This window comes from Panthera leo, chromosome B4 (assembly GCF_018350215.1).
Source record: "Panthera leo isolate Ple1 chromosome B4, P.leo_Ple1_pat1.1, whole genome shotgun sequence".
Lineage (NCBI taxonomy): Eukaryota > Metazoa > Chordata > Mammalia > Carnivora > Felidae > Panthera > Panthera leo.
The window spans coordinates 78,951,237-78,966,708 of NC_056685.1; positions in this window are offsets into that span (position 1 = coordinate 78,951,237).

Consider the following 15,472-nt stretch of genomic DNA (forward strand, 5'->3'; position numbering starts at 1 on the left):
CAGTTCCCAGGGCGCTAATGCATTTGATCCCTATTACAATCCTGTGAGCTATGCGAGGCAGAGGGTATTACTGGCTTTAGCTCAGAAAAGTAGGCACTGAGGTTCCCAGAGATCATGTGACTTGTCCGAGGCCACAGAGCTAGAGGCTTAAGGCAGGAAACCACCTATCCAGATCCCCAGTCCCACGCTCTCTCTTCCGTGTATTCTAACTTAGCCCAGGGTTTCTCCAGCCCTGGCTGCAATTCCAGTCACCAGAGGCATTTTACGAACAATACCAATGCCCAGGTCCCATCTGCAAAGATTGTGATTTGGTTGCCCTGGGGTGAGGACCCAGGCCTCCCGGCAAGTGTTAAAATATGAATTTGGTGATTCCAAGAGGCAGGCAAAGTGGAGACTCCCATTCAAGCTGTGCCTAGGGTCAACACCATGGCCTTCCCTCCTGACGCAGGTCACGGATGTGTGTGTTTTACACTGCACACTCCTGGAAAAGCCCAAGGCCCCTGGGGCAATCCTCCTCATCTCCCACTGGGGAAGATGACCTCTTGAGGGGCAGCCCACTTTGTGGCCAAAGGGGAATATTAGCAATTCCAAGGTTATATTATGCAGCCGTCTGTTTTCATTTCATCCTTCCTCTGTCTATGCATAATCCAGCCTGGATACTAAATTAATAAATGGTACTGGAAGGTGAAGAACTATGTGGATCACATATCCACTTTGTGGGGTTTTTCAAAGACAAAAACAACTATAGATAGATAAAATGTATATGTACTCATTGGTGTCTATCCTTGTATATGCAAAGATCTCTGGAAGGATACACAAGAAACTTAAATTAATGATTGCCTCTGAGGAGAGAAATTGAAATAGGAGGAAACAAGGGTGCCTGGGTGGCTCAGGTTGAGCGTCCGACTTCAGCTCAGGTCATGATCTCGCAGTTTGTGGGTTCAAGCCCACCTCAGACTCTGTGCTGTCGGTCGGAGCCTGGAGCTTGCTTTGGATTCTGTGTCTCCCTCTCTCTCTGCTCTTCCCCCGCTCATGCTCTGTCTCTCTCTCTCTCTCCTCCAGAAATAAATGAAAACATTAAAAAAAAATTTTTTTTTAAGAAATAGGAAGAAACAAAGGTGGGAGGGAGGTTTACTTTCCATCGTGTACCTTTGTACCTTTTGAATCGTATATTACTAATACACACACCAAAAAACTTTTCTTTGTGATCTTTTATAATGATACAAGAACCCACAGCTTTCCGGGGAAGAAAACTGTACGCCCATTTTTGTTGTTTCTGACCCACCCCATCGATTCAATCAGTCATTCCACAAACATTGACTGAGCCCCTGGGGTGTGCCAAGAACTATTCTAGGAGCTGAGGGTTGAGTGTGAAGATATAGACTAATAATCCTTATTCTTGCGGAGCTTACATTTTATTTCATTACATTTTTATAGTTTATTTATTTACTTTGAGAGAGGAAGAGTACCAGTGGGGGAGGGGAGCAGAGAGAGAGAGAGAGAGAGAGAGAGAGAATCCCAAGCAGGCTCTGCACTGTCAGCCCAACTCGGGGGCCCAAACTCACAAACCGTGAGATCATGACCTGAGCTGACGTCAGACACTCAACCAACTGAGCCACCCAGGCACCCCTGGAGCTTATATTTTAGCAAATGGAGACAGACAACAAAAGATAAATGTAATGAGTAAATTATATTGCATATTAGAAGAGGTAAACATTATGGGAAAAAAGTAGAGCATCAGGGAACCAGGAGTTAGAAGGTGTATTTGTTTCCTGTTATTGCTGTAACAAATAATCATAAACTTAGTAGCTTAACACACATTTGTTATCTTGCAGTTTGTCACCAAGAATGACAGTTTGCGAGGTCAGAATATTTACCTCTTCTAATATACAATATAATTTACTTATTACATTTATCCTTCATTGTCCGTCTCCATTTGCTAAAATGTAAGCTCCAGGGGGCACCCGGGTGGCTCAGTTGGTTGAGCGTCTGACTTCAGCTCAGGTCATGATCTCGCAGTTTGTGAGTTTGACCCCCGAGTCCTAAAACCAAGGTGTCAGCAGGGCTGTGTGCCTTCCAGAAGCTCTAGGGGAAATTGATTTCCTTGTCTTTTCCACCTTCTAGAGGCCACCTGCACTCCTTGGCTTGTAGCCCCTTCTGCTATCTTCAAAGTCAGCTGTGTATCTTCTTCTCTTTCTTTCTCTGACTTCAACCACAAGCCCGATCTCTTTTTCAATGAGCGTGGCTTTGGTTTTCAGTTTATAAATGGATCACAAAGTATTTGTCTCTCTCCATCTGACTTATTTCAATTAGCACAATGCCTTCAAGTTCCCTCCACGTGGTCGCACATGGTAGGATTTCCTCGATTTTTATGGCTGGGTTATATTCCACCGCATACGTGTGCCACAACTTCTTTAACTCTCCATCCACCGATGGACACAGGTTATTTCCACATCTTGGCTATTGGAAAGAATGCTGCTATGAACGTGGGGTTGCAGGTAGGTCTTTGAGTTAGTGTTTTCATTTCCTTTGGCTGTATTCCCAAAAGCAGAATTGCCAGGTCATACGGTGGTTTTATTTTTAATTTCTTGAGGCTCCTCCATACCGTTTTCCATAGTGGCTGTATTTGACTGGGTTTGAAGGCAGTGAGGTCTCAGTAACCGCACGTCATGGAAAAACCGTACCTTACCACTTGGGGCTACCTGGAATGCCTTGGCCTTTTGGAGGTAGTGAGTCTTTGGCAGACTACACAGCTGTTAAGATAGACGAGGACGGTGGGAAAAGAGAAATCAAGGGCTCTCTGGGGTGGTCTGGCTGCTTTGGCCACACTGCTGGGATCAGAGAATGGAAATTGGAAGCGCCAAGTTTTACATTCTTGGCTCAAGAGGACCAGGCTGCTTCTAAGACTTCCTACACGCATCTTTCAACTCCTGCAGCCACAGGCCTGATGCGGCTGAAGCCTGACACTGCATCAGCGGTTGAAATCATAGGATGCCTGGATGGCTCAGTCAGTTGAGCGTCCAACTCTTGATTTCAGCTCAGGTCATGATCCCAGGGTCGTGGGGGTAGAGCCGTGCACTGAGTGTGGAGCCTGCTTAAGATTCTTTCTCTCCCTCTGTGTCTCGCCCCTGCTTGGGCTCTCTCTTTTACTAAAATAAAACAAAAATAAGAATAATTTTTAAAAAAAGAAGTTGAAATCACAGCCAGGTGTTCTATGAAAGCCAAGACATTGAGGAGGAATCCTAAGAATGGGAAAAGGAGCTTTGGGACATATTTGAAGATGCTGCATGCCCAGACCATGCTAAATCTCCCTGACTGGCAGAGATAGCCCCTCCTTCTTTGTCTAATGAGGCTGGCCCTGTCTTGCTTGGACATTCTGTAAGGGCTTCACCTGAGATAGTTAACGTATAAGAAATGACTCAGACACAAAACCAGGGGGAAAGAGTACAAAATCTGACCCTAGGGAAGACTCACAAGACAAAAGAATTGCAACGATTTTGCCAGTTTATATAGACACAAACTGGGGGCATTTGTATGTAGTTGGATTCTAAGGATGCTTAACCAGAAAGGAAGACACAATTTTAGACTGGGCTGAATTTATTTATGTGGGTTTATTTATATGGACTCAGGGAATCCAAACTCAGTGTGCTGGCTCCAGCACCCAGGAATGATTTTATTGCTTTCCTTAGTTGTTTGGCTAAAACCTATCTCAGAAGTAGCATATAATAAGTGAAGCTGAGCTATAAGAAATCCTATTGCATAATTCAGAGGAAGGAATCTAAAGATTTACTGCGAAAGGAATGTCGGAATGATTTATCGTGGACAATCTACACACTCAACAGCTGACCACCAGAAGGGAAGCAAAGTGGGTTTGGTTACCTTAAAAGGCCACAGGGTCAAAGCAATAATCAGAATGGTCTGACGCACAGGATTGTTTGGCAGTAATTACCTGATCATGGGGTTCTAGTTTTAAATTGAGTGGGCAGTCTGGTAAAGTCATCTCTTATTGTTTTATTATACACGGGACTACTGGTGGCTGGCTTAGTCGGTACAGCATGCAACTCTTGATGTCAGGGTCATAAGTTCCAGACCCACATGGGGAGTACAGCTTACTAAATAAATAAATGTGACTACCAGAAAAACTTTTAACCATTTACAAATCTATACAAAAAGATACACTCAAAAAACACCATCAACTAATCAAAATGGAATTCGAAAACGGTTTGAGCAATCCACAGGAAAGCAGGAAAAAAATGAAAAAGAAAGCAAATAGAGAAAAAAAATAAAACAGTAGACCTCAGTCCTAATATAACAATAATTACATGAACTGGTATAAATACCACACACAATGGAGTATTACTCGGCAATCAAAAAGAATGAAATCTTGCCATTTGCAACAACGTGCATAGAACTAGAGGGTATTATGCTAAGCAATATTAGTCAGAGAAAGACAAATATCATATGACTTCACTCATATAAGGAATTTAAGATACAAAACAGATGAACATAAGGGAAGGGAAGCATAAATAATATAAAAACAAGGAGGGGGACAGAGAACAAACTGAGGGTTCTGGAGGGGTTTGTGGGTGGGGGGATGGGCTAAATGGGCATGGGGCATTAAGGAATCTACTCCTGAATTCATTGTTGCTCTGTATGCTAACTTGGATGCAAATTTAAATAAATAAGTAAATAAATAAATAGGAAAAAAGCAAATCAGCAAAGATATAGAGGAAGTCAAAAACACCATCAATCAGTAGGATCTGATTGACATTTATAAAACATTCCACCAGCAGAGCAGAATACACATTTGTTTTCAAGCGCCCACTGAGCTTACACCAAGATCGACCATATCCTGAAGCACAAAAGCAATTCAATGGAGAAAACAGCCTTTTCTGACACAAGAGTGGTGTCAGAACAACTGGACATCCCGAGACAAAAATAAACAAACAAACAAACAAACAAACAAACAAATACCACAGCAACGATCTTGACCCAAGTCTCACACCTTATACAAAAATTAACTCAATGCTGATGACAAACTTAAGAGTAAACCATAAGACTCTAAAACTTTAAGAGAAAACACTTAAGAAAAAACAAAGAATAAAAACAGAGAAATCTGGGATCTAGGGCTAGGCAGAGTTCTTAGACTTGGGGACATCAACCACAAATCCATAAAGACGGAAAAGCTGTACTTAATCAAAATTAAAAATATTTGTTCTGTGAAAGAAGGTGTTCATAGGATGAAAAGATAGGCAACAGACTAGGAGAAAATATTTGAATACCACACATCTATGATGACTAATATCTAGAACATATAAAGGATTCTCAAAGCTCAATGGTAAAAAAAAAAAAAAAAAGAAAGAAAATGGGCAAAAGATATGAGAAGACTTTTCCTGAAGAGGATACACAGGTGGAAAATAAGCTCATGAAAAGATGCTCCACATCAATAGCTGCGAGGGAAATGCAAATTGGAATCACAGTCAGATATCACTATACACCTATCAAAATGACCAAAGTAAACAATAGACAACACCAAATGTTGGAGCCGACCTGGAAAAACTGGATCACTCATACATCGCTGATGGGAATGCAAAATGGCCCAGTCACTCTGAAAACAGTTTAGCTGTTTCTTAAAAATCGAAACATATAACCCAGCAATTGCACTCTGGGGCATTTGTCCTAGAGAAATAAAAACTTATGCTCACACAAGAACCTGTGCAGGAAAAGCAACTCTATTCTTAATAGCTAAAAACTAGAAACAATCCAGATGTCCTTCAACAAGCAAATGAATGGTTAAACAGGGGGCACATCCATGCGGTAGAATACTTCTCAACAATAAAAAGGAATGAACTCTTGATACAGGCCATAGCCAGGATGACTCTCCAGGGAATTATGCTAATTGAGAAAAGCCAGTCCCAAAAGATTGCATACTGTGTGATTCCATGTATAGAACATTCTTGGAATGACAATATTCTAGAAATGGAGAACAGCTTAGTGGTTGGGGTGGGGGGTGCTGATTAAGGAGGAGATGGGGCCATAGGGAAGTGAGTGTGGCCATACAAGGAAAACACCAGGGATCCTGTGGTGATGGACCTGTTTTGTATCTTTCTTCTTATCAATGTCATTATCTTGTCTGTGATGTAATACTGTAGTTTTGCAAGATGATATAAATGGGGAAAACTGGGCAAAGGGTATATGGGATCTCTCTGGAGTATTTCTTACAACTCCATGTGCATCTACAATTATCTCAAAAGTCTTAATTTTTTAAAACCTGGCACATAAAATGTTACGCATTTATTTTCTCAAAAAATAAAAAAAGTTAATGTGCAATTCTTAACCCTAAACATGTGCGCGCGTGTGCACACCCACACCGAGATTTTTCCTTCTGAAGGTTATGATAGGAAAGAGCTCCCTCTTATTTTAGGAGAATGGAGAGAGGTCTCAGGTGCCCCGGGACTCGCCCGGGGTTTTACCAGGAGTCTCAGGACAAACGGAAACCAGGAGACCCCTCCAGCTAGAGGCGGTGGGAGGCACGGCAGCCCTGCCCTGGGTACCAGACCCAGCCCGAGCGGGGGCCACGCGAAGTGCGGCCAGAGCTGCCCCCTCGCAGCTGGGGACACCCAGGTGCCACCCGCCCGCACCCTGGGGGCGCGCGGAGGGCGGGGGACAGGGGACGGGGTCCGCAGCGCCCTCCTGGGTCCACCGTCGGCCGCTTCCCGAGGGTGTGGGGACGCAGCGAAAAGCAACAAGAGCGCGGGCAGGATCGCGGCTTCCCCACGCCGCTTGCTGGGAAATGAGGCGAGACGGCTGGCGGCTCAGAGCCCGGGACAACACCCCCCAGCTCCAGAGCCAGTTCTAAAGCAGAATTTTTGAGATCCAGGGTTCTGCTTTCCGCCTGTCCCGGCTCTAGCGGAGCCCACCTCGCCGCGCGCTCCCCACTGTCCCGGGCTCTGGCGCCTTCCCTCGGTTCCTCTCCGCACCCCACCCTTCCAACCTTGGCTGTGGCTTTAAGGGGAATCCCACCCCAACACAAAGCCTCTTCGTGTTCTTCCAGTTCGTTTCCGCCCCTCGGACCTGCCCACCGAGGAATGCGGCCGTGGAGGAGGCCTCGGAAATGGCCAGAGGAGAAGGGCGCGGCAGGTGCCAAGAGCACGGGGGTGACCAGAAGCCCGCTGTGGGAATGGGAAGGAAAATAGGCTCCCCATCTGGGAGTGGCCGAGGCCTGAGCTCGTGAGAGGCAGACCTTGGGCTAGACTGCCTGAGTTCAAATCTCTGGTGAACCACTCACTAGCCGAGTGACTGTGGGCAGGTTCCTTACCTGTCCAGGCTTAGTTTCCTTTGTCCTAAAATAAGGCTAAAATAGTGCAATGCTCCTTGGAGTTGCTGAGAGGATTAAATGAATGAAAATATACAAGGTTTTAGGGCCCTGTCAAACCCACAACAAGTGCTATATGAGGCTTGATGTTATTATAAGTAGTTGAGCACCAGAATTCAGGGTTCCTCTTCCCAGGTTCCATAACTGCCGTTGCCCCTTTCCTCTCTGGAAGGCCTGCCACATAACCTCTGGAAGGTACTATGCATTGGTCACCAAGAATGGTAAGGGTGCTGGGCAGCCCCAGCCACCCACCCAGCCAGTCCCCTCACCCTGGCCCAGGTGCCTTTCCCCTCTCCCAACCCTGGGGAAAGCCTCAGCTCTCCTTGATGAAGGGAAGTAGGGAGAGGGATGTTCTGACCTCACCTGGTCTGGATCACCCATCTGAGTGAGGAAAGCTGGGAAGGTCTAAAATCTGAATCCAGTCCCAGGCCTGTCACTACTTCTGTGACCTCAAGTCAGCCACTCTCTGGGCCTCAGTTTCTTCACGAGTGAAATAAAGACATTCGTGTGTGTGTGTGTGTGTGTGTGTGTGTGTGTGTGTGAGTTCTCTGCCCAATGTGGGGCTTGAACTCGCCACCCTGAGATCAAGAGTCGTATGCTCTACCGACTGAGGCAGCCAGGCACCCCAAGACATGCCTTTCTCGAGCCCACATTTATTAGATGTGAGACACTGGCCTGGCCTGCCCTATCTGAAGAATGGCTATGAAGATCACCCGGAATAATGCAGGTAGAGGTGAGTCATAAAGTTCTATACAGTTCCATACATACTACAATCCTCACATTATAATAGGCCTTCCAGGTCACCCTCTGCTTGTCTTCCCACTCCCCCCACCTTCCACCCATAATTCCCTCCAGGAGATTAGGGATTTCTGTCTGCTTCATCTTCAGTTGTAACCCCAGCACCTAGCACCATGCACATAATAGGTGGTCAATAAATATGTGCTGAATAAATCAATGAATGGTTCAAATTTGGCCTCTCCAAGTAGAAATCCTCTTTCTGGCCTTCCCAACTTTTTCTGTACAGAGATTTTAAACCAGCACAGCCCCCTTGGGTACTCTAGTTATTAGAACATTATCACTGCTTCTACTAGGCTGAAATCTGCCCCCTAACCTTCCGGATTCAGCCTTGCCGGCTAGAGCTACCCAGAGCTCCCTCTTCCATAAGGGTTCATGTGTGAGTGATTACTATTATCCTAACCTGGGTAGGGGGAGTCCAGAGCACTGTGTAAGGATGAGCCCCACTGCTGGCCTCGGCCCCACCTGCCCCAGGCATGAGCTGAGGAAGCAATCCTCGGCTTAGGAACATCTCCAGGAGGTTTTTCAGCGATCCTTGGGTCTTGGGAGTCTGTCGCTACCAAAGGCCCTGATCAGAACACGATGAAGTGTCTGGTGCTGCAGCAAGAGAGATTTAGGGTAAACTGGGGATTCGAAGGCATTATCCTGCCCTGGGCCCAAAGCCCACAGAGTTCTCCCCCACCCCTTCCTCAGGCAGCAGGGTTGAGCGGGCCTCTGCCACATTGGCTGAACTTTCTCCATCACGCACCCACTTAGGAGATCTGAAGCCATGCATTTATGCTACTGAGCTTCCCCCCAGGCCCTTCCCACACACGCCTGTGTTTGAGTCCTGCTTTGTGTCCACTGCTAGAGCTGATGATTTACACTCAAGGCCCGGTGAAAAGGCTGGGGAGCCAAGGCCAAAAGGGGACAGGAAGGCAGAAGCTTTGAAGCCACCCAAGTTTGAGGAGTGCATTCCAGCCCCTTGGGGCTCATGGCCCCCCACCCAAGGTAGTCACCTTTGCCAGACATACGCTGTCCCTTTCCCTCTTCTTCTTCCCTACACCGCAGGGGCCTCTTCCAGGATGCCTTCTCCACCTGCATCAACTCTGCATTGCTCTGCCCCCATCACCCTGCCCCACCCCCACTGACATCAAAGCAGTGTTTTTCAAACTGCAGGGTCTGAGCACAAGAGTTGACTAAGCAGCACAAATTTTTTTTTAATTTTTTAATGTTTGTTTATTTTTGAGAGAGAGAGGCAGAGCACGACCAAGGGAGGGGCAGAGAGAGAGGGAGACACAGAATCTGAAGCAGGCTCCGGGGTCTGAGCTGTCAGCACAGAGCCGGACGTGGGGCTCGAACTTACGGACAGTGAGATCACGACCTGAGCCAAAGTTGGACACTTAACTGACTGAGCCACCCAGGTACCCCGCATAAATGTAGTTTTAATAAAATGAACAGAATAAACTAGATCAGAGCATACTGTGTGGTAAGGTAAGAATGAATACTGTTATACTGTTTCTTGAAACATGTCACACACACACACACACACACACACACACACACACACTCCATCTAGAGGACTTAGTTCTGTCATTTTGAAGGTCTAGCCTGGGTATGGGTATATGACCCATTGACCTCACCCATTCCTCTTCCTCCTTCTGCTTCTAGACAACATCCAATAGAACTTTCTGCAGTAATGGAAATATCTGTGTTGTCTAACATGGTAGCCACTAAGTACATTTGGCTATTGAGCCCCTGAAATATGGCCAGTGTGACCGAAGAAATGATTTTTTTATTATATTCAATTTCAATTAATTTCAATTTAACTCACCACAGTAGAGTCTAGTGGCTAATGGCTGCCATATTGCACCAGTGCCATTCTAGACTGTAAGCTCCCCATGGGCAAAGACAAGGCTGTTTTGTTCACTGTTATACTCCTAGGACTTAGCATGGTTCTAACATAGGCTAAGTCACCAATAAATGGAGGGGGGGGGGGGAGGAAGAGGAGACACCAAAGAAAAATGTAGCCCAGCCCAGACCTATAGAATTTTCCAATCTCCATAGTGTAAATACTCCCGTGGTGGTCAATTTCATGCTACTAGGGGATTCATTCTGGCAAGCAAAATTTCTGAACTTAGTGAGCAGCTCTCGTTAGCCTTGGAATGAATGAACAACAGCAACAACAACAACAACAACAACAACAAAAATGAACAAAGAAGCTACCAGGATGGAACTCTGCAAGCAGGACACCCCAGGGAAGGAGACATCAGGAGAGTGGACGGAAGGGATATTTTAAGTGGTCAATAATCATCTTTCTCCCTTTGTGGCTTCTCTCTGTACCAAGAGATAGAACGTGGTGGGGGGATGGCTGACCTTCCTCATTCTGTGGCCCCACTCCACAAACCCCACAACTTTAAGAAACCCCAAGGACTCTCCAGCAGGCCTAAGTCATTGTCACCAGAGGAAAATCCTATATGCCACAAAAGCTATTGAATGAATATCAAAGCACGTGGAATGAACCCTACGCTTAGTGTGTGGTAGTCGCTACCATTTTTTTAAACATGCCCCAGGTCCAGAAGTTACACAGTCTCCCTTGGTCACTTGGACAGCCTCTGTAATGGGGGGGGGGGGGTGCTAAAACTATAAATCTTGCTGTCATTTAGGAATGCTTAGTGCAAATGTTTATGGGCCCAAGTCACCTTTTTCCACCTCTCTTTTGAAGGGCGTTACAGTCCCCCCCTGGGGTCACGCCTGCATTCCACACATGTTCAAGGAAGGAGGGGCAGGTTGCCTACTTTGGGGATAGCCAGGACCCAGGTGGAGACCCTTGGTCTTAGCGCTAAATGATTCAGAACACAGAGCATTCAAATAAAAATTCAAGTAACCAAACCAAAGACAAGGATGCAGGAAAGCTCGGGAGATGAATTCAGAGCACAGGAACGGTGGGGCAGTAAACGCTACAGGCGTTCAGAGGAAGGATGGTGATCATGAGTCACGGCGGAGGCGGAATTCAAGGGAGGCTAGGGTTTGTGCAGTGGGAGAGGTGTGCATTCCAGATGAGAGAATGAGAACATAGCCCCCGAGGCCCAACTATCAGCCTCGCACATAATAGCGACTCCATAAACACGTGTTCATAGGGTCCCAGAAAATCTGAGTCTGCTCTTGGCCGTAGCCGTAGCAAGGGAGCACAGGTGGGCAAGTGCCAGGCCTCAGGCACTACATTACCAGGGAGATAACCTTGAGATGGCAGGAGCAGCAGAGGCACACAGGGAACGGAGCTGAGCCAAAAGCTCGGAACAAAAGGGTCTTGTCCCTGCAGCCACTCTCCAGGATTGCAACCCTCCGGCTGCCCCAAGGCTCCAGGCCTGAATAAGGAAGTAACACCCTGCCTGCAGAACGTTGCTCTGCCCAGCTGGGGTCTCAAAGGCCTGCTGCCCATCTTGGCACTGCCTTGAGCCCTGACTGGCACCAGGCCCAGCCACACTTCGCTCCTCAAAGCTATCAGATTCCTCTGTTGGCAGGGCTGAGGCGGGCTGGACGGTCACAGCCCCGGTCTAATCAGAGCCTTCCCAGGGTTCCCTGGAGCTCTCTCATGTGCCACCACTTCCAGGCCTCGGTCACCCCACCCAGCCCTTCTCAGCAAGGTCTCTGGCTTATCCAAGCTCCCACCATATAACACAATCATCCTTAAAAGACAGAATCTGGCTATTCAACTCCTATCCCAACAATTCCAAATTCTAGAAGATCTGAAGACCAAAAGTTCTCTGTAATTCACTTACATGTTAAACCTGACATGGAGCTATTTAGTTTAGTTTAGTTTTTGTTTTTTTTTTTAATGCTTATTTATTTTTTGAGAAAGAGAGAGACAGAGCATGAGCAGGGGAGGGGCAGAAAGAGAGGGAAACACAGAATCCGACGCAGGCTCCAGGCTCAGAGCCATCAGCACAGAGCCCGATGTGGGGCTCAAACCCACAAACCATAGATCATGACCTGAGCCAAAGCCGGATACTTAACCGTCTGAGCCACCCAGGCACCCCGAGTTTTTATATATCCAATTTAGTGTGACTATTCCTGGATTTCACTGCAGAAATAAATGTTCAGTGTCTGATTCCATAATTCCAGGGGCCACCTCAAAGCCCACTGTGGTTTTCGTTATACATTATACATTTCATTATACATTATACGCACTACATTTCCTTTCTAAACTCTGAAAGTCAGAAAAAGAGTCATCTGGACCCAGGGCTTAGGTTAAGGGATTGTGTACTTGCAGCCTAAGCCCAGGCTTAAGCTCCTACTGAAACGATTTTGAGCCTGGGTGCCTGCTCCTTAGAGCTGATGGTGGGGAGGAATCCCAGGAAGACAAGCCAGGGCAGGGGGCACTTCAACAGCTCAGGCAGTGACAATTTACCAGCAGGGACACCAGTGCAGTGTTTTGATGCTTTAACAACACGCAGCAGCCCAGAGGCGTACTGGGAGCCATGAGACCCGGAGCTATGGCTTCCCCCTTCCGGCCACCAGAGTTTGAGACAAACTCCTATCCTCACCTGGGTTTCTTCCTCATTTGAATGAACCCACCTCGGTGCCCTGGGTGGGGGTGAAAGGAACAGAAGCATGCAGCACACTTAAGGAACTCAGTGGGTATCAGCTACTTTGATTGTTCTTTTATCCAGTATTTCTTGACCTGCTAGGCCCCTCTGGGCAAGACAATGTGTAATTTACAGGGTGAACTCAAGGAGAGAAAGAATGTGCACGTACAAGTAAAAGCAAGATTGGACTGAGCAGATTAAAATCGGATTTCGGACGAGAGTAGAGTCCGAAAAGGAAGTGGGAAAGGTAAGAAACATGTCCTGGGCAGTGGCAGGAGACCCGATCAGGTCAGGCTGATACACTGGACAACTTTCCCATAGTTCTTTCCTTCCTGGGCCCAGTTTCCCCCTACATTTAGCCTTCTATCTCCTCTGAGTTCCTTTTCACTTTCTGTGATGCCAAATACCTGAAGTAAAATTGGACCAAGTCTTTACAACCCCCAGGGGTACAACCAGACCCAAATGTGGAAGCCACGGGAGGCCAATTTCCACTCAAATGAGCTACTTTCCCCAGGCGGTCTCCTGCAGAAAGGAGGTCTGGAAGGCTGGTCACCTCATCCTCATCCCAGCCAGAGGGCCTGGGTTTGGGCCTTGGGCAGAGTCAGAGCAGATGGCCATGCCCACCCAGAGGGGCTGGGGTGCTGTAAGCTGAACCTCAAAAGAGGCCCCATGTTGGGGCCCCTGGGTGGCTCAGTCGGTTAAACGTCCGACTTCAGCTCAGGTCATCAGTTCATAGTTCGTGAGTTCAAGCTCCGTGTCGTGCTCTGTGCTGACAGCTCAGAGCCCGGAGCCTTCTTTGGATTCTGTGTCTCCCTCTCTCTCTCTCTGCCCCTCTTCTGCTCCTGCTCTATCTCTCAAAAAAAATAAATAAATAAATGTTAAATGTTTTTTTTTTTTTTTAAAGAGGCGCCATGTTGGCAGAGCCTTGGCCAGCTTACCAAACAGGTCCGTCTAATTCCATGGCTGCGGCAGGTCTGAAGATAGTGGGGGAGGAACTCAAGTCCCAGTCCTTGTGACTGGGGGTCTAGGACCCTGGGTGGAGAGAAGCAACATCCCCTGGGGTGCCCGGATATGATGCACATTGCACTTTAAGGGAGGGGAATCTATCTATGCACATAATATACAAAATGTAAATTATACATCAAAGAGCAGAATATAACTGGTAGGGGCTTAGCTGTGGCAAGGGCTGGCAAGGGTTCAGGGGACAGTCTGTGTCCTCACAGCCTCTCCATTTGGGCATTCCTGCCCCTGCTCTCTTTGTCTTTCTCTGCCTCTCTGTCTCTGTCTCTGTCTCTCTCTCTCTGTCACACACACACACACACACACACACACACACACACACACACACCATACTTCTTTCCTCCCTCTGACCCCTCACCCCATCCTCTCTCCTACCCCATCCCCACCCACCCACCCAGGAGGGGATGAAGCCATTGCTCTTGATGAATGTAAAGTGTGGCCAGACAAAGCAGACAAAGCCATGCTCAGGAAACCACAGGGGACCAAGGTCCAGCAGAGTCTGCCCTGCTTCGTTACTGGAGAGTAGAGGCACACCCAGGACTACAGAAAAGGAGGCAGCCAGGGGGAGGAACTGGGGGAGAGGGGTTTCCTGGAGGTGGTGGGCATCTTGCTGATAGCTAAGGATGAGTGCAATGTAGGTGGAAAGAGGAAGGGGGGCAGGGAGTGGTGATGGGAACACCATAAGTCAGGGCTTGGAGAGTCATTTGCCTTGATCCATGGAAAACTCCCCTTCCGGAAGTAAAGGGGCCATTTTTGGAAGGGACCTAGGGATTGTGGAAGGGGGGACATTGACCTAATAATATGAAAATACCTCTTCCTCCTTGACATTAGGAAGCATGCAAGAGAGAGAGAGAGAGAGAGAGCTGGAGGCATCTCTGGTTCCAGAGCCATCCCGGGGCCAAATTACACCCCCACCCCAAGACTGAAGCACCTGCAGACAACACCCCGGCACCGAGCTCAGAGCTGAGCTGGCATCCCCCACCCTTCCAGCCCTGACCTGAAGGAGAAACAGATGGGTGGGGGAACCAGGACATGAAGAAAGGCAAGTGGCCTACGTTGGGACAAAGAGAGCCCTTCCTGTGAAAGCAGCCCCAAACAGCACGGTCCCAGATTCCCAGACAGGGAAGCCCAGGCTTCCCAGGCTATTAGCCCAGCCAATGCCCCTACAAGAACAATCCTAGGGAGGTCACTGCCCCCCTCCCCCTGTCTCTGGGACATTCTCCCAGACCCAAGGCTCAGCGTGGCTCTCCATTCCAGTGGATTCTTCCCTAGACCTGACCCCTGAGAGAGGAGGGAAAGCAGTGGGGGGGAGCAAAACTTGGGTCTGGGGATCACAAGGAGAGAGAGGGGACACTCTGGCCCACCTCTGTAGGGGTCCCCAGAGACCCAGCAAGCTTGTTCCAAACCATCCCCCTTTGCTCTTGAGGCCTCGGTGAGAGAGCCCAGTGGCACACGGTCAACTGAACCCTTCCCTGGACAATGCCACGCCCTCAGGCCCAGAACAGTTCATCCTGTCCCATGCTACCCAAGACGCAGGGAAGACTTTGAGGCCCCGGCTTTATTGTGGACAGAACCCCTGGCCAAGTGTGGACCCCGTGTCCGAGAGTCCCCAGACTGAGGCTTCTTCAGTTCCACTGATTCTAGATCTTCGCTCCAGGGACTTCTGGGCTGGCTGAGACAAGGGTCCCAGCTGAGGGGAAGAAGTGGGGGAGAT